At 42.5% G+C, this 19,798-nt stretch overlaps 1 long non-coding RNA gene across 3 annotated transcripts in view; it reads left to right on the top strand.

The window, feature by feature from the left end:
- LOC138967329 (uncharacterized) overlaps positions 1-19,798 on the top strand; it is a 181,077-nt gene that overhangs the window by 154,959 nt on the left and 6,320 nt on the right. For all 3 annotated transcript variants that reach the window (XR_011455920.1, XR_011455919.1, XR_011455921.1), the window contains exon 3: positions 9,475-9,605. This is a non-coding gene — a long non-coding RNA (uncharacterized lncRNA). The remainder of the gene's footprint in view (positions 1-9,474; positions 9,606-19,798) is intronic.

The following is a 19,798-nucleotide window of genomic DNA, read 5'->3' on the forward strand; positions in this document are numbered from 1 at the left end:
TGATTATGGGTGCCGACGGCGTCCGGTAGTCCGCGCTTGCAACCATTTCAATGGTCCCTGATTTCCACGGTTGTCATCGCCTTTGCTAGGCTAGTCAGTGGGGCAGAGGGTGAGGGGTGAGGCCTGGGTGGTGGTGGATGATCAATGCACTAGTGTCGTCTGGTGATGAATTATCTTGTGGCTTGTTTGTTGTTCTGTGCCATCCCTGCTGTGCCTGCCTGGGTAGTTTCGGTGTCGCTTTTCGTCGGTGGTCGCCATCTGCCCACGGTTTTATTTATCGCTTTTAACGGCTTACGTAATGAATCAGGATTGGTGAATGATGATGGTGGTGATTTATTTTGGAGAAGTAAGTGTGTGTGTGCTGTGTGTGTGTGTGTGTGTGTGTGTGTGTGTGTGTAATCATTGTTACATGTTATGCTTTATGATACAGATAATGCTCGGCCGAGGGTTATCTGCGGAGAAGGTTGAAAAAAAAGTAAGGGAGTCCCCCCTCCTTCTCTCCCCAGAATAAAAGGTGGACGGTTTACTGTTTTCTTGATGCATGCGTTGAATGTCACGATCTCGTATTCTTATTAAACTGTTGTTCACTTGAACTGTTAAACCGACCGTTAAAAAAACCCATCGAGAACCAACCGTGCCCCCCACCCCCCCACACACACACCCAAACCACCCAAAAGACAATTAAACTGATATAACACTGACACATTCAAGGCGACATAATAAAGACAAAAACTAGTCCCACACGTAATATAGATTCTCTATTATATATCATGAACACCGTAAGGCATCAAGTATTGCATGCACGCGTGCAGATAAACAACTCTGGCGCGAGTGAGGCATTCTCTGATTACAGATAACGTTGTCTGATCAAGCAGTTGTCAGTTGTCGCGATGCACGTGCTCATTATTTATGACAAGTCTGAAATATCAGCGTAACACGAGATCCGCTGGCTGTAACTATCAGTGTTTTAGCACGAGTGTGTTTCATTTTGACGGAAGGAAAACGTATCCCCTTTGCTATTAACTTGGTATCGTATTATAACGGACTGTTAAAATGTGGTGGTTACTGTGTTGCATGATTTACACTGTTTTAGAAGTGGCGTGATTTATTGACTGTGTGTGTGTGTGTGTGTGTGTGTGTGTGTGTGTGTGTCTGTCTGTCTGTCTGTGTGTGACTTGTGTGTGTCTGTGTCTGTGAGAGAGCCTGTTTGCACGCGTCATCAGAGACGGATGTATTGACCATTACATGCGTGTATGTGTGCGTCTGTTTGTGCGCATGTTCGTCTTGCGTGTGTGTGCGTGTGAGTGAGTGTGTGTGTGTGTGTGTATGTGTATGTGTGGGTGTGTGTGTGTGCGTGCGTGCGTGTGTGTATATGCGCGCGCGTGTGTGTGCGTGCGTCAGTGCGATCGCGCGTGTCGTGCGTGTGTGAAGACTGTGAATGACATGTGGTGATGTCACAAGTGTGAGAGCACGTGAGTCACGCAACTCCCCATTACGCCTCTGGAGCTCACAATTACGACTAATAACAATCACACACACACAGCACCATTTGTGAAAGGAAATTAAAAGCGCCTTCGAGGTGTTCATTGATTTGTGAATTGTCACTGAAATCATACCCCACCTCCCCGCACCCTCCACTCCAAACCCTGGACACTCAAGCCGGTTTTTTTGGGGGGAGGGCACCCTGACTCGGGGGGGGGGGGGGGGGGGGGAAGGGGGGTGTGAGTCGATAGTGAGTCGTGTGCTAAAAGACGTTTATTACTTTTATGTGTTTTTCATCATTGAAAACAAAATTGTGCTGATTATGGGGGACTGAGAAATCAGTCAGAAGGGTTGTGAATGAGGAGAGGTATGACGGCTTACTTGTGCCAAAACCTCATAATATTAATTATTAATTACCATTTTCACGTGTTTATTACTAATTTTCCCAGAATAATTACTAACTTTCACCTGTTAATTACTAATTTTTAGTTTTGGCTCACTTCCTGACGGATTGCTAGTGCCAAAACTAAAAATTAGTCATTTTCCTGTGAAAATTACTAATTATCCCGTGAAAATGAGTAACTAACGAGTGAAAACAGTAACTGACAGCGTTAATTAGTAATTATCACGTGATAATGGGTAACCCCAGGTTTTGGCACTAGTAAGCCGTCATAGAGAGGCGCATGTATAGTATGACTGTGTCCTTGAAATGATTCGACAGAATTGCATTGCCAGAAAAAATGTGACACGATCTCCTTTTGTTTTTTTGGGTGGGGAGAGGTTGGGCGAAGGAGAGAGTGCAACTCTTCTGTTTTGTTCGCCTTGACATTTATATATATATATTTTTATTTATTCAATTTTTTTATATTTTTATTTTTATTTATTATTAATGTTTTTGCTTGTGTTTGTTTATTTGTCTTTATTTTTCTATAAAAAAAAAGTTTATCTCACGAGCACGTTTTCTCTCCAGTTGTATTCGGGAAGCTCATGTCTCCCCGTTCTTCCTTTCTTTTTATTTACCGGCACGGTTGGCCTGGTGGTAAGGCGTCCGCCCCGTGATCGGGAGGTCGTGGGTTCGAACCCGGCCGGGTCATTATTATTATTATTATTGTGATCATTTTTTATGCGCCTAATCTAGATATAGCCCTAGGCGCTTACATATTAATTTCTGCCGTGTGAAATGGAATTTTTTACAGACAGACAGACAAACAGACTTTAAAATTGGCAATCTAGTGGCTGCTCCGCCTGGCGTCTGGCATTATGGGGTTAGTGCTAGGACTGGTTGGTCCGGTGTCAGAATAATGTGACTGGGTAAGACATGACGCCTGTGCTGCGACTTCTGTCTTGTGTGTGGCGCACGTTATATGTCAAAGCAGCACCGCCCTGATATGGCCCTTCGTGGTCGGCTGGGCGTTAAGCAAACAAACAAACATGTTCTTTTTATTTCACGGTCACTATCATCGTTTTCTCCCCATTTCTTCACATACACAGCTTTACCGGATCTTGACGCTCTGCGAAGGAAATGAGGTTAGGACAGTGGCCAGGGGCCAAATGTGTCTGTTTTCCTCCCGTCTCCCCCCTTTTTCCAACAGCCGTTGAATGCAGTCAACGTCACTATCAAGGGGCTCGGGAAGAGCAGCCAGGGGGAGATTTATTTGAACACTGTCAGTCCACTTGTGTACCCACGGATGCCGAGGTGAACGACCTCGACCTCGACCCTCCAACGGGGGTCAAGGCCGCCGCGAGGATAGGGTTTTACGTTGGACGTGCTGTTATTGTATTGATGTGGGACAAAAGAAGAGAAGTGATGACTTAGCTGGTCATTTTTGCACGGAGGAGGGTGTCCGTGGCGGGGATGACAAAAGGGGGCTTGATTGTTGGGAGAGGTTAAGGGGTTAACGGACGCAGGGCAGCAGAAGGCGGTTGGAGACCCCGTCCCCTGTTCTGTCGCACATGGAGATCCGTCTAATTAGAATCCTGTGATTAAGGAATACTGACCAGCCGATTTTAGTTGTGTAAAAATGTGTGATAGCCTGTCGAAAAGGTAGATATTTTGTGTCCCCCGTTCCATGAAAATATCATCACTAAGTTTTCTACCCGTCTTGACGAATGTCGTCTGTAAATTAATATGAAGCAGAATACTGCTGCTTTTTGTCCATGCTTGTCTCATTTTGAGGAATGACTTATCGAATGTACTTGTTAGAATCACCACACTAAGTTTATAATTATCTGGTTCCCAAAAGATCTGTTTTTATTTCGTGCTTCATTGGAACAGTTTTCAGATCAACAGTGCAATCTGAGCACTTTATGTTCGTTGAAATATTGGCGAAGAACGAGTCGTCCCCCACTGACCCACCTCACCCCTTTGCACGCTCTCTCCCAGCTACGATAAATTCTGTTCGTGTTAGAACGTGTGTGACTTGAAACCCAAAGTGCCTTCACAGAAGCTCAGCTATATATCTGTTTAGGCAATTTATGTCAAGTTCTATGTGATGGGAAAAACTCAAAAAGAAAGATAAACTTGGTCTGGCTCACAAGGAGTGAAAGCGGTCTGGACATCCCGAATATGTAGAGCAAGCAAACAAAATTTTTCTTCGTCTTGTCGAAAAACACCTCGGTGTACTCGAGGATTAATGCTAAACCCAGCCGATTTGAAGGCGCCTTAACTCGGTGGGATGTTTTGGGAATTTGGCCAGGATAAACCAAGCCCTCGGTACCGAGAGAGGGGAGAGACGAAAGGGTTTGCCGACAGATTGCTGAAGCGCTTGTTAGGTAAACAAGAGTCATCGGGTCATTGGGGGTTAGGAACTACTGCCTCGAACAACAGAGGGTTCAGTGGTAAGGGATCTCTCCACTCAGTCGACGTGGCAAATCTGCCCTAAAAAAAGTGTGTCTGTGTGTGTGTGTGAGAGAGAGAGAGACTGAGAGAGAGAGAGAGAGAGAGAGAGAGAGAGAGAGAGGGGCAGGCAGGCAGACAGATACGCAGACAGACACGCAGACAGACAGAGACAGAGAGTCGTTGCAAGGGCGTGTATGCAATTGAATTACCTTGATTCGAGCGAGTATGATAGACAGACAGGCGACATACAGACAGACAAAACAATCAGATAGCTAGCTAGACAGATAGGTACTACGTAGCTAGCTAGCTAGCTAGCTAGCTAGATAGATAGATAGATATTTTGTTAATATATGGCCTTGGTGAACATTATTATTTCTGCACAAGTGGGGCGTAGCAATATTTCAAAGGCAAACTTTGGCAGATTTGGTTGGAGCGGCTGGCTGTGTTCGAGGTGCGTTCAACATTCCCACATACTGAGTGAATTTGAGAGCATTTTACCAGCAAGCCTAGATCACGGAGAATCACTCGAAAAATTCTCACGTACCAGAAAATCTGAGAATGACGCATCTACCGGGGAGCAGATATCTTGAGCACCAGAATCAAGAGTACATTTTTTGTTGGGAAAGCGATCATTTCCACCGGCACACATCTGTTTAGGTTTTTACACGAGATAAGATCCTCCTTCAACCGAAAATACATGCCAAACATCAATGGTCTTTGCTGCTTCCTGTACAGAGTTTGTTGTTGTTGTTGAATTTATTTTGTAAGTGACACCTGTGTCATCAGTCAGCTTAATTAATTCTGCAGCAGCAGCAGCCAAAAAAACAAAAAACAATAACAACAAAGAACAAAACAACAACAACACCACAATATGCACAGGGTGCAGCTAGCCACGCTGTTGATCTTTGGTATGTGACCCAGTGAAAGGATGCTCTCACTCTAAGTTTATCCGTGTCAGTGAACATAATCGCGTTCGCGGGAACGACGGTAACAGTGGAGGCAGTGGTTTCTATGGTTGCCGTTGTCGCTGTTGTAGATGTTGAAGATGTAGCTTTTCAGTGAAGATTTGTCTGGGACTTTTTTCTTCAAGCAAGCCTGAACGACCGTCGAGTATCAGTTCTATAGAAGAATGGATCTAAATTATCAGTGAACATAGTATATATTTTAAAATTAGGGCATGGTGCAGGCACTTCATTGTAGTAAATGTTAAGGAGAGGCGTTTCAGAAAGGAGAATCTCTCTGAAATTTCATTTACAGACCGGGTAAATATCCTTTTATTTGTTGACCAAGAACACCGTCAGAATTCCAGAGAGATCATATTATTTTGGATTTCTAATCATTTGAAGACTTTTTCCAAACGCTGACCGATGACTTTACTTCGGAGGAGGCAGGGGACAAAAGAAAGAAAGGTCGTTTTCACAAGCAAACTAGTTCAGCACACTTGGGTGAACATATCTATTTTGCAATACCTTAAGGTTGAAAGACACCGATTCGCCCGAAGGGGCGAACACTCTAAAAGCAAAGATATTATAAGCTATCCTAGAATATCTTTTGTATAAGGAAGCCTGAAGAATCACGATCGAAGTGGCCCAATTCCCATGGTTCAGAACCAGAACTGCACATCGTTATATACAGTTCTTCTTGTATACAGTGTCAAAGAATGCTGCCTGTATGCACCTGGGGCGATACTAGATATAATAGGGCGGAGAGGGGACGTTTTAGGATAGATATTTTTGGAGAGAATGTGCCGTTGTTTCATCCATCTTCTGTGGCCTAGTTCTCAGTGTCAAATGGACGTGCTCAGATCTGCGATTGGCTCAGACTTTCAAGTCTGCAAGTCCCGGTGGAGTGCTGTTTGCACCATCGTTTGCCCTTCACGAAAAAGTGCGGACGTTGTGAAATTCATCTATCCCTTCTTATTTAAAAAAAAAAAATGTTTAGGCAACCGAAAGTGTTACAGACACTGCATGCCAACTTTGCTTTTATGCACCAGATCATTAAAACACACAGATCTTTCCGGCTCATTACAGGCGATACGAATTTTCTATGCCGTCTTGACTTGAGATTGCGGAATCGTTTTCAGACATGCCTGCAAACCTTCAGACTTGTCTGAAAAGCAGGTTAATTGTGGTTGATAAGAATACTTTCTTCAGAATAGTAATTTACTCTGTCAAGAATTGTTTGGGTCAAATTGAGTACAATTACCAATAGATTCAAAAGTGTGCTCAAAGGAAAAGGGTACTTGCATGTTCATTACTGGCGGCGCTGTCTGATAGCAATTAACGAATTTGACTGCGAATTAGCATGAAAGTCCTGAGTTTGTGCACTATTTATTTTTCGATGTTTATGGTTGACTGTTTTTGGGGATAGCAGGAGTGATCTACAGAGATTTCGGTGTGTGTGTGTGTGTTTTGAGGTCGGGGCATGGGGGGGGGGGGGGGGGGGAGAGGGGAGGGGGCATGAGGAAAAGGGGAACATAATTTTTGATGCTCATCTATCTGTATAGTCATGCAAGCAGCCGTTCACTTTTGTATCTTGCACAAAGGTCAAGGACAACTTACACATTTTCTTCGACGATATTATAAATAAGTGGGTAGGAGTCATCATTTTTTTGTGCTGATTCAGGGGCAAGATTGTTATTCAACTGTGCTTGAGGGAACCTGGGTGGATTTACATACACCAGAGTAAGTGCACGTGTGGATACTTCATACCCATCTCGTGGTTGCCTTTCTCTCTTGCATGGTAACCACAGGGGTGAGAGTCTATTTTTTCATGTCTACGAGGGAAGGAAGTGGGTGTGGTGAAGGTAGGTGTGTGAGGATAAGAATCTGAAGGAGGGGGGGGGGGGGGGCGGGGTGCGAGGGAGGAGGACGAGGGGTAAGGGTGCTAAGGTGAAAGTTTAGAAGCCAAGGTTATGGCTGCAGCGTGCGTGCTTGTGTTTTCATGTGTGTGAAAATTGGGACAGCGTGGAGTGAATGAGTGAATCACTCCTCTTCCGCTCCCAGACACCTGGAGCCAGCATCTTCCCTGGAGACCCCCCCTCTCCGTCCCCCTCCATCTCCCTCATCCTCTATTCCTTTTGCCTCCTTCTTGCAGCTTCTTTCGGCCCTGTTTTCAATCTAAGTTTGGGCCTCTGTTTTCTGTGTGGTTATTGCAGATTGTTTTAGCTCACAGTTCCTGTCTTTTTCTGTCTTTCTGTGTGTCTTCTGTCTCTTAGTTTTTCTTCTGGCCTGTTGTCGCGACTGAAGTCTTTCTGTTTGTCAGTTTGTTAACAGTGTTGGTCTCTGATTGTTTCTCTTTGTCAGATTGTTGCCAAAAGCACCAGACTTGTGATGAAACAAAGCTAATCGTAAACTGCTGAGGAGACAGCGCCTCTCCCTGTCTCTGTTTTTTTCACTCTCCCTAAGGTTTGTTTGTTTATTTGGTGTTTAACGTCGTTTTCAACGACGAAGGTATATCGCGACGGACTCTCCCTAAGGTACAGACAGACAAAACGCACGCGCACACACGCACGCACAAACACACACACACACACACACACACACACACACACAGCACAAACTCTGTCAATGTCTGTGGAGGGAGAGAGTGAGTTGTTGATCGCAGGCAGACAAGATGAGCCTTTCAGATCCATGGGTTTCTCGTTGACGGGAACATTAATTTTGGTCTCACTCGTGTTACAGTCTGTTTTTACTGCAATTTTCTTGGCAGTAATCAACATGTCGCGTAAGGCGAAATTACTACATTTAGTCAAGCTGTGAAACTCACAGAATGAAACTGAACGCACTGCATTTTTTCACAATGACCGTAGTCCGCCGCTAGTGCAAATGGCAGTGAAAGTGACGAGCCTGTACCTCTCTTCGTTTTAACTTTCTGAGCGTGTTTTTAATCCAAACATATCATATCTATGTTTTTTGAATCAGGGACCGACAAGGAATAAGATGAACTTGTTTTTAAAACGATTTCGGAAATTTAATTCTAATCATAATTTTTGTATTTTCAATTTTCAGAGCTTGTTTTTAATCCGAATATAACATATTTATATGTTTTTGGAATCAGAACATGATGAAGAATATAATTAAAGTAGTTTTGGATCGTTTTAGAAATTTTTTTTCAATTTTCAGATTTTTAATGACCTAAGTCATTAATTAATTTTTAAGCCTCCATGCTGAAATGCAATACCGAAGTCCGGCCTTCGTCGAAGATTGCTAGGCCAAAATTTCAATCAATTTGATTGAAAAAGGAAGGTGTGACAGTGCCGCCTCAACTTTTACAAAAAGCCGGATATGACGTCATCGTAAAAGACATTTATCGAAAAAATGAAAAAACGTCTGGGAATATCATACCCAGGAACTCTCATGTAAAATTTCATAAAGATCGGTCCAGTAGTTTATTCTGAATCGCTCTACACACGCACAGACACGCACACACACAGACACACATACACCACGACCCTCGTCTCGATTCCACCTCTATGTTAAAACATTTAGTCAAAACTTGACTAAATGTAAAAAGAACAATTAACATGGTCAGGCAGCGACACTACCAATTAGGTCTAGATGGAAATATTTTGTCATGGTCAGTACACATTTAAACTAAAGATTAAGTTAACCATGATCTTTCAATCTGTCTGTCTCAACTCACCACAAGTAAATCAATCCTGGAATGAACTATATGTTGGTTTTCATATAATCTGCTTGAAGCAACAAAAATGGGTTTTTATTACAATTATGAAATGCATTTAGATATATATATATATGTGTCATTAAGTATGTTATTTTATTGCTGTTATTGTGTTAAATATTCATGATTTAGTCATAAAACTTTCAATATTCTTTTTCCCTCCAAAAATAAGTTCACAACAGCTACACGATTGATAGCCAGAAATGTATGTGCATGCGTACATGCAGAGGTTTTATAACATACAAGCCTATTTTCAATGTGTACTCTTTTGAATCATTCTGTAAACTTGAAGTGTACCTCAACATCAGAAAATAGATAAGCAAATGTTTTGATTTAGAATCTATTGTAAAATGTCCATCAACATTATTGGTAAAAAGTTAATGATGTTAACACTGTGATTTTGGAGCAGTCATAAAGAGCCTGTATTCTTATTCACTCAACAGTTGTTTTCTACATTTATTATGTTTTAGTTAAAGGGCCACTCCACCTCGGGAAAACAGGTTGCCTCACTGTCTCAGATCAGGCCAAGCTTGAACGTGGAATAAGACCATCCCTCCACTTGGTCCCATACCAAAAATCAACACCCTGACTACTTGCTGTGGTGAGTTGGAATTTTATTTATGAATTAATTTCCAGAAAACAATACCACTGTGCCCATGCTGTTTATTTTTGGTATGTGAGTTACCAATGGTCTTATTCCATGTAAAAGTTTGACCAGATCTGAGACATGAGGTGTAGTGGGTCTTTAACTTTAAAATATCATAAATGTATCTCATAAATGATCATCAGCACAGAATACAATGAACAAACACAAGAAGGAAAAAGAAAATAAGACACGACAAAAGGGGGGCTACTGCAGTCAGAACTGCTTTTTGCCCAGCATCCTTGATAGTCGTTCGCTTCGCAGCGAATCAAATGCTGCACAGCTGGCTGCGGCACAGCGCTGCGCAGCGAATCTGTTCCCACACTTATTAGTTGGCATTGACCACTGCTTATCGATCTGACCTAGTTATCTAACAGGGTCAGTATTTCAATGTGTCCTACTTGTGAAAAGTTATTGATTTGCTTAGTGTCATGTGGAAAAAGTGATGCAACCATATTATGAAAAAAAGTTAAAACCTAAAGTGTTTTATATATATTCTCTAGTAAGTGAGTGTTAGGGAATTGAATTGAAATTAGCAGCATTGGTACATTTTCAATAGTAGTGAAGTTTGATGAGAAGCAATAATGTTTGTGCATGAATTAAATGCATACATTCTACACTTAAGTGATTGATTGCTTATATACCCACAGTAAGTATATATATATACACATGCGACAAGGGACGTTACCGCTGCAGTGCTCCTGCAGCAGCGGCTTATTGCGGATTGTGTGCCGTAGGCTGCCGCCTGCTGTGCTGCGTGTAGGTAGTTGCTGTATGCAGCAGGCTGATGATTTGTCCCTGTATTGATTTATTGTTTTTTTGGTGGATGGTATTTTGGGCATGTGCCTTCCTCATTCTCTCTGATTATTGATTTTCACCTTGTTGGATGGTTTGTTGGAATATCAATGTGCCTCACTTTCTCTCTATCTAAAGAGTAGGGATTCTTCTGCTTTTTCACAGAAATCTGGGCTTTCAGAGGCTGCGAGAGCCATTCTTAGATGATTGATTTATGTCCACATTGAACATATAATTATACTCGCCAAATTTTCTCCTTACCCTTTGTTTTCATTCTTTTTTTACTTTTTTAGAATTCCTGTTGTAATGTGTCCCTGTCTGTGTTTAAAATAGCTTGCTTTCTCTGTGACAGTAATAGGAAGTGTGTATTACTATTAGTTCTGAAAACATTTGTTTTTAGTGTGACAGGGGAGGCTACCGCTCCTTTCACAGCAGACTATGCACCCGAGTTGTTGGCCTTTAAAAGTCAACACCAGTGGATTGTAGAATTCTGTTTGTGATGGGGTCTGGTGGTTTCCGATTGTCTGTATGTTCATGGAAACCTTCGGGTTTGCATAACAGTTTTTATAGGGCTAATTTCTTAGCCATAACATTTTCAATCCTGTTTGATTGCACTTCGCTTCCCGAGGTGATCGTAGTGTTTCGGCACACGCAGGGCCGGACCAAATGAGTTGTAAGGGGGGGGTTCCTCCTTTTTTGGGGGGGGGGGGCAAATCAGCGAAGTGGCAAAGCCACATGCGCGCGCCTGCAAAGCAGGCGCGTGAACTAGGGGGGTCCGGGGGCATGCTCCCCCGGAAAATTTTTGAAAAACGGTTAAAATCTGTGCAATCTGGTGCATTCTGGGCCTTGTTTTGAGGGTTAAGGCCTGTCAGTGTGAGTTGGTGGGGGGGGGGGGGGGGTACCTTTTTCTCATCGGATTTCACATTGAATAAAAGTTGTTAGAGACACACACAAAATTTATTTAAAAAAAACCACAAAAAAACAACACTCAAAGCAAGGTACATGCTTTTTCCAGGGGTGGGGTTCCGGAACCCCTGGAACCCCCCCCTGGGTCCGGCCCTGACACGGTTACATCATGATGAATTGTTTCTTGACATTGATGAGTGCATAAATAAACACCACCCAAGGGACTGATCAAAAGTGGTCGATATAGACAGGTGGTCGCTATGGAAGGTGAACTATATAGAAATAAATTGATTGGGATCTTTTTGCCTGGTCGTTTTGGGCAGGTGGTCGTTATTGAGAGGTGGTCGCTAGGGCAGGTTCGACTACAACTTTCAGGTAGACATTATAACAAGTATCTTTGGTTATAAGGTGAAATCAAGCTGAAAGGGATGAAAATAGACACACAAAAGAGAGAGAGAGAGAGAGAGAGAGAGAGAGACACACACACACACACACACACACACACACACGCACACACACACACACACACACACACACACACACACACACACACACTTCATAAACACACATGTCAAAAACGTACGCTACAATCACCTGCCTTTTACAACATTTCTACAACAGGGGAAATAAAAATAAGTACAAGCGCCTGTGGTATTGCACTTCACATTGACTGATGCTTGAGCAATGAGACTCAGTCACCTCCTGGCTGACTAACCATATCAATGATTCGTTCATTCACTTGCAATTTTGTACCAGGTGCGTACAGTCACTGGCCAAATCGATCTTGACTCACGGAGTGTTTATCTCGCATGATCGATGTGAACCCAAAGTCTTCGCCGTTTATCTCAGTGCTTGTGTCAATTAATGTTGAATTAATCAGTCACCCGTGTAGAGCGACTTGTCGTTTGAGTAAGAGGTGTGATTGATATGTGCGTGTTTTTTTTTAAACATTTAGTCAAGTCGTTAATAGGAATTCGAACCAGTTGTTATTGCATGTGATGCGCTCAGGAATTTTTACGAGCGAAAATTACCATACATTCGTTTGATTCTTTGATCTTCCTCTTTTTCGCTCACTCGCCAATGGAGGCATATATATATATATGTTTTAAAACACAGGCACGTACTGTCAGAGTGTCATGCATGACGCACGTTACAGACACACAGACACAGACACACAAGCGGACACACATAGTAAATACCAATACATGCACACAAACTCACACCCTCACACACACACACACACCCACACACACCCACACCCACACACACACACACACACACACACACACACCCACACACACACACACGCGCGCACGCACACACACACATACACACACACACACACAGACACACACACACACAGACACACACACACATACACACTGACACACACACGCACAGGAACGCACATACTCACACATACAAACACACACACTGACACACCCATACACGCACGCACATACACACACACCTAAACACTCACACACATACCTATTTCTTGGATTTTGCTACCTAAGAAAAGGGGCATTACCACCCACCTAAGATTATTAATCAAAACAGTTTTTTGGAGAAATGCTCTGTTTTCTACAGTCATATGGGCGACAAAAACCCAGACTCATCAAATTTTAGTGAACTCACTCGACAGCACTACTATTCCAAATTTGGTTACCTAAAATTCAAACTTTAATCAATCGATTTGGCCAATTAACAAAAAGAAAAGATGGGCAAATGGGTCGCAAAATGTTTGTCAGAAGTCAGGAATATTGCCAATTTAAAGATTTGGTTTCATTACCACGGAATTTTGGTGGGGATTAAAAACCTTCTCTCCGGGTATACAGTCGTATTCTGACCTTGCACTTAAAAAAAACAAGAATGAAATTCGTTGGAAAAATTGTTGTAACTACTCTTCGGTAAAACATTGATGAAAGCTTCTTTGTCAAAACATTCTTTAGAACCTTTTCTAAGATCCCCAAAAAAGATTTCTGCCAAAACACGTAAAAAGTGCATTTTTGAAGATATTTTTCTTTGTCTCTAAAATCGGTGGTAGTGAGTCTGGACGGTTGCCTAAGAAATACTGAAACAACTTTTTTATGTTTCATTTTCACCCAACCATTATGCCTTGGACGTTTAGAGATAACTATGATGAAGCGATCTCCATTGACTTTTTTTGTGATGGGAATCAATTTGTTCCTGTAATGCCACTGGTCGTTTTCATACGCAACCAAATCCAACCAACTTTACTACCACGAGTTCATGTTTTACAAAAACACGTTGAATGGCCACCAACTTCCACCCATGTTGTTTTTACTCTTATTCTAGTCTATTTTAGATTAAATATCAATCATCTTTTTTGATGATGTGCGTTTGGTTTTTTTACTGTGAAAATATTTTACGTCTCTAGGTAGCCGTTGTCGTGGATTAGGGTTAGGGTTAGGGTTAGGGTTAGGGTTAGGGTTAGGGTGATTGGCTCACGTAAGTGTAGCCTATGCGATCGTAACTTTGTCTGTCTGTGCGTGTGTGCGTGTGTGCGTGTGTGTGTATGTCTGTGGTAGAAACTTTAACATTTCCGAGTCTATGTGTGAGTGGTTATCCAAGACTATGGATAAAGCTCGCATAAGATTACGTCACGGTCAAAAGTGTTTGACGTCAATTAATGCATCATGACGGCATGCCTCCCTGTAGTCTTTCTCTCTCGCGTGGTGTTTGTGGTCTCGGTCATTGTTATTTTGAGCGGGCCGAGACTATTTGGCAGTCGTGTCCCTGTAAGTAGGCTACATGCAGACACAGACAGATCTAGATCTAGTGTCTCTCTTTCTTGCACAGTGTCACCTAAGCTTACTGTGTGTGTGGGTGTGTATATGTGTGACGGAGTGATTGAGTTTGTGTTACTGTTTGTCTATTTCTTACGTGAGCCTTGAAGGCTTCGCCTCTTGTTTGTTTTTTCAAATGTCATGTTTACGCAATGCACTTATCTATTACAATACCGGGCAGTAAAACTGCTGGCCGACAGTTGAGCAATATTTATGTCAGTTTTTTTCTGTTATTTTTTTCGTCTGTAGTCTTTGACCTCATACCAACTGCACACAATATCCATAGAGTACGGTTTTACCGACAGTTGCAATGTTAAACATAGACGTGAATGGCCCGGAAAATATTTAATTATGATTTTAGAAACAAATTTGTAAAAACGGGTTTTTTGAAAGTAAAAAAGTAAAAAGCTGTAATTCAGCACAAATGAAACCATTAAGCTATTGTCGTCCTCCGCTGTGACCCGAAGACCAAGTCGGTTAGAAGTTACAATTTGTTCGGTCATTAAACCTTGTCTGCCGATTTGATATATCTTGGGGCTTGACGGAGACTGACTTGTCTTGTGCAAAATGATGACTGTGACGGTTTCAGTTCTGCCCGGTATCATGTTGGAAAATATTTCTTCCCATGCACTCGTATGATTTCCAGTTAATCTGCAATTGTGCGAACAATTTGGCAGCAGGCACCTTTGAACTCTTCACTTGAACAAATTTATTGGTAAATATTTAAACTTTTTTTTAAAAATAATGAATTTGATGCTTTGAAATCATATTTAGCGGTTCATTGTCAATTTACAAAACATATCATATGACATTGATATGAACTGATTAATGTTGACAACAAAAACGAAAAACACCACAATAACAACCATTAAAAACAAACAAACAAACAAACGAAGCACACACACACACACACACACACACACACACAAACAGTGACTAATGACACTGACACACACCTACTGGCACTGACACTGAGTGCCATACCACAGTAAGACTCAGTACGAGCTCTAGACGAAACTTATTTTTTTAAACACATGTCATAGCACGCTGTTTGACGATCAAAAGCATTTTTACTTATGAGTTTCTGTAGTTTAGTCTTGTGGGGTGTTTCCGTATTTATTTTGTTCATTTTTCAATCAATCAATCAATCAATATGAGGCTTATATCCCGCGTATTCCGTGGGTACAGTTCTAAGCGCAGGGATTTATGTTTTTATTTTTTTTAATTAATTTTTTTTATGCAATTTATATCGCACACATATCCAAGGCGCATGGATTTATTTATGCCGTGTGAGATGGAATTTTTTTACACAATACATCACGCATTCACATCGGCCAGCAGATCGCAGCCATTCCGGCGCATATCCTACTTTTCACGGCCTATTATTCCAAGTCACACGGGTATTTTAGTGGACATTTTTATCTATGCCTATACAATTTTGCCAGGAAAGACCCTTTTGTCAATCATGGGATCTTTAACGTGCACGCCCCAATGTAGTGTACACGAAGGGACCTCGGTTTTTCGTCTCAACCGAAAGACTAACACTTGAACCGGAGAAAATTGCTAACGCCCTGACCCAGAGTCGAACTCGCAACTTCTCGCTTCCGAGCGCAAGTGCGTTACCACTCGGCCACCCAGTCTCTTGTCTTTATAAAAAAAAAAATAGAGGATCTGTCAGTGTCATTGGTCCTTACATCGAACGTTTGGTTTGGGGGCTTGATAGGTCTACTCAATTTCTGGTAAAGTTTTGAAAATAAATTCAGCAGGAGCTTTTACTTTTACTTTACACTTTCTGTTCTCAATAGAAAAAAAACCCACTAAAACATTAGTAACATTTCCACAAGTGCAAGTAACATTTCCACAAATGCGAGTAACAATCCACAATATTCTTTAGGTTACATTCCATTGTGGGTAACAATCCACAAATAAGGTAGCAATCCAGATCTGGAGTGAAGGAACCATCCACTGTGATAGGACACAATCCACCAGTTAAGTTGCCATCCACATGTGGATGGCCACCTAAATAGGCCTTAGGTCGCCAATCGTGTGGAAAGCAGAATGCACACACACACACACACACACACACACACACACACACACACACACACACACACACACACACTCCATCAAAGCAACAGGTCACTGAATAGCTACACACAGCAAAACAACACGCATTTCAGACCAAAACGTCAGTGACAGGCACGAGAGTCGACTTTACACCGCGTATTCTGGAACAAAAATTGCCGTCCATGACTTTCTCGTCAGTAAAGGCCTCTAAATGGGCCGTAACACATTAACCCTGAAACCTTCAGCAGTACCGAGTCAAACGGTCTATCAGCATAATCGAATAATCATACTGACGGGGTGACTTGCGTTTCAAAGTCAACACGGTCAAAACGCGGAACAAGATGGTAGACAGATACAAGGCGTACGGTAAGTGTGACGACGCCTGACGAAGCGTTGAGAATGAAATGTCAATGAACTGACACCGTCGCCGCCTTCGCCTGGTTCCAAGGCCACAAGACAGGAAGGGTGCTCTTGTGTGAGGGGGGAGAGAGAGAGAGAGAGAGAGAGAGAGAGAGAGAGAGAGAGAGAGAGAGAGAGAGAGAGAGAGAGAGAGAGAGAGAGAGAGAGAGAGAGAGAGAGAGAGAGAGAGAGAGAGAGAGAGAGAGAGAGAGAGAGAGAGAGAGAGAGAGAGAGAGAGAGAGAGAGAGAGAGAGAGAGACACTGACTGACACTGACACAGTTTAATTGAATTTGGGCCTACAGCCCCTTTCAATGGGGGGGTACACATGAATCACAGGAAAAAATAGAAAACATGATATTTAAACGTATGCAAACTACACAGTGGTTTGTTCCAAGCTTTCCTCTATCAATAATCTTGCACATCAATGCTGCCTAATATATACATACAACCGAACAATAAATACAGCAACAACAAAACCTTCAGCGACAATTAATCCTCATTATTATTTAACAGAGAGAGAGAGAGAGAGAGAGAGAGAGAGAGAGAGAGAGAGCGAGAGCGAGAGCGAGAGCGAGAGAGTTTGTCTGTGTCGGTCGGACACTCTGGATCAACAATAGGTAAGCACATTTCTTCTTCTTGTCGTTCGCTGTTAGATCGCAAAATGAAATGTAAGCACATTTCACACACACACACACACACACACACACACACACACACACACACCACGTATCAACACTTTTTTCTCCTTGAGGTTAAAAAAAGCAGCTTTAAATAGTTAAATTGTGACACCATCAGCTTAAGCACAGCACAATTAATTCTGTCGTGCAACCCAGACTTCTGTAGATAATTGAGCAAGTTGATCTGCCGTGCATACTCATTCCCACTGGTGACACTATGTCATGCAACCCTTTCACGCCTTGCTGCACAAACCTGGGACGATTTTGTCTGTAGGAGCTAGGTCCAGGCGACGATCTGAGAAGTTGATTGTGAAGGGGGAGGGGCGGGGAGAGAACGACTAAAAATTAATAGGAGAGAGAGAGAGAGAGAGAGAGAGAGAGAGAGAGAGAGAGAGAGAGAGAGAGAGAGAGAGAGAGAGAGAGAGAGAGAGAGAGAGAGAGAGAGAGAGAGAGAGAGAGAGAGAGATTTGTACAACATAAACAAACCTTTCATTTTAACACTGTATTGGATCCTGTTTCGGACAGTTCGAAGTTGATTTATTTTAGTACCTTTATATGTGTGGGGTTTTTTCTCGAAAACTCAGCAACAACAAACATGCTTTACAAAGGATGTAACCTGATACCAAACTACACTCATGAAAAGAACACTAGACCCCAGCCATTACCACATGCTGAATGTTTTTCCCAATGAGAAAACCAAAGAAAATCAATTTCCCTAGAGCAATCCTACGACATGCAGTCAAGGGCAGCGGCATAATTCGTTCTACAGTCTCTTTCATGCTCCAGTTTTTCCCCTAACCTCTTGCCTGCAAAGTAAGAGAAAGTGTGTGTCACTGCAAGAGTCGCAGTAGTAGAAGATCTTTGAGTCAATCCTACCCAGGCCTCGTCAGGCTGAAGGCAGGAAGGGCTGAGTCATCATCATTATCGTCAGGATCAGCATCATCATCATGAGCTGAGCGTTGTGGAGTGGTCAACTTGTCATGGCCCCTGTCAACCGTCCTCTCTGCTTGGCTGAGCTTCCAATCTCATGAATAGGACCCCTCAGTCTCTCTCTCCCCCCTCTCTCCATTCCTCTATCTCTCTGTCTGTCTCTCGGATTATCTGTCTGTCTCTCTGACTACCTGTCTGTCTCTCTGACTATTTGTCTGTCTGTCTGTCTCTCTCTCTGTCTCTCTCTCTCTCTCTCTTTGCATGTCTGTCTGTCTCTCTCTCTCCCTGTATGTCTGTCTGTCTGTCTTTATCTATCTATCTTTCTCATTCTCTCTGTGTCTCTGTCCTCTCTCTCTCTCTTCCTCTCTCTCCCTCCCTATCTCATTCTCTCGCTCTCTGTCTGTCTTCACACTCTCTCTCTGTCTCTGTCTCTGTCTCTCTCTCTTTCACTCTGTCTGTCTGTCTGTCTGTCCGTTTGTCTGTCTGTCTTCTGTCTGTCTGTCTGTCCATTTGTCTGTCTTCTCTCTGTCTGTCTGTATGTCTGTCTGGTCTCTCCCTATCTCCCTCCCCCCCTCTCTCTCTCTCTCTCTCTCTCTCTCTCTCTCTCTCTCTCTCTCTCTCTCTCTCTCTCTCTCTCTCTCTCTCTCTCTCTCTCTCTCTCTCTCATTCACTAATTCCCTGCTACACGTCGAGAGAGGACAGAAGCGTATAAAAGATTGCTTACAAGTTTGACTATTTCCACGATCGTACGACAGAGTCTTATTTGTAATGAAGCACCACCTTTGAATTTTCATCATTTACTTTGACGAAACACTTTCGTTGGTCAATTTTGTGTGTGGTGTGATTACTTATCTTCCAACAGTGTGATTCTATTTTTAACAAACTTTTTTTTTTTTACAAACTGCTTTCAAAACGTAACCATCGTATATTTGACCTTATTTTAAGGGATATACCAAAGCTATCAACATATTCAAATACCTTCAGGTCCTATCATGAAAACGACGAGAAGAAAACGAACATCCAGTCTAAAGGATGATATTTTAATGTCCCCAAATTAGGGTGCTACAAAAAGAGGAGACAAAAATCCCACACTCTCGTCCATGCAGCAGACCTTCGAAAATCCCTGCGAAGTCAATCCTTTTGGCATAACAGCAAAAACATTCGGCAGGAAGGAAGCAGAAAAGGGATGAGCTGAAGAAGGAAGGGGGGGTGGGGGTGGTGTGTGGAATGGGCGGAGGGGGGGGGGGGGGGTAGTGGGTGCCTCAGTTTGAGCTGGATTTTGATCCTCATATAGCTCCATCCATATATTTGTCAGCATTTCACATGTGTCAAATAAGACACAACGCAATTTATCAGCTTCAGTCGGGATTTCCCCCTCCTTCCTATCAATCATGCGTCGTGACTTGGAATAATAGGCCGTGAAAAGTAGGATATGCGCCGAAATGGCTGCGATCTGCTGGCCGATGTGAATGCGTGATGTATTGTGTAAAAAAATTCCATCTCACACGGCATAAATAAATCCCTGCGCCTTGAATATATGTGCGCAATATAAATTGCATAATTATT

This window comes from Littorina saxatilis, linkage group LG5, assembly GCF_037325665.1.
Source record: "Littorina saxatilis isolate snail1 linkage group LG5, US_GU_Lsax_2.0, whole genome shotgun sequence".
Classification (NCBI taxonomy): domain Eukaryota; kingdom Metazoa; phylum Mollusca; class Gastropoda; order Littorinimorpha; family Littorinidae; genus Littorina; species Littorina saxatilis.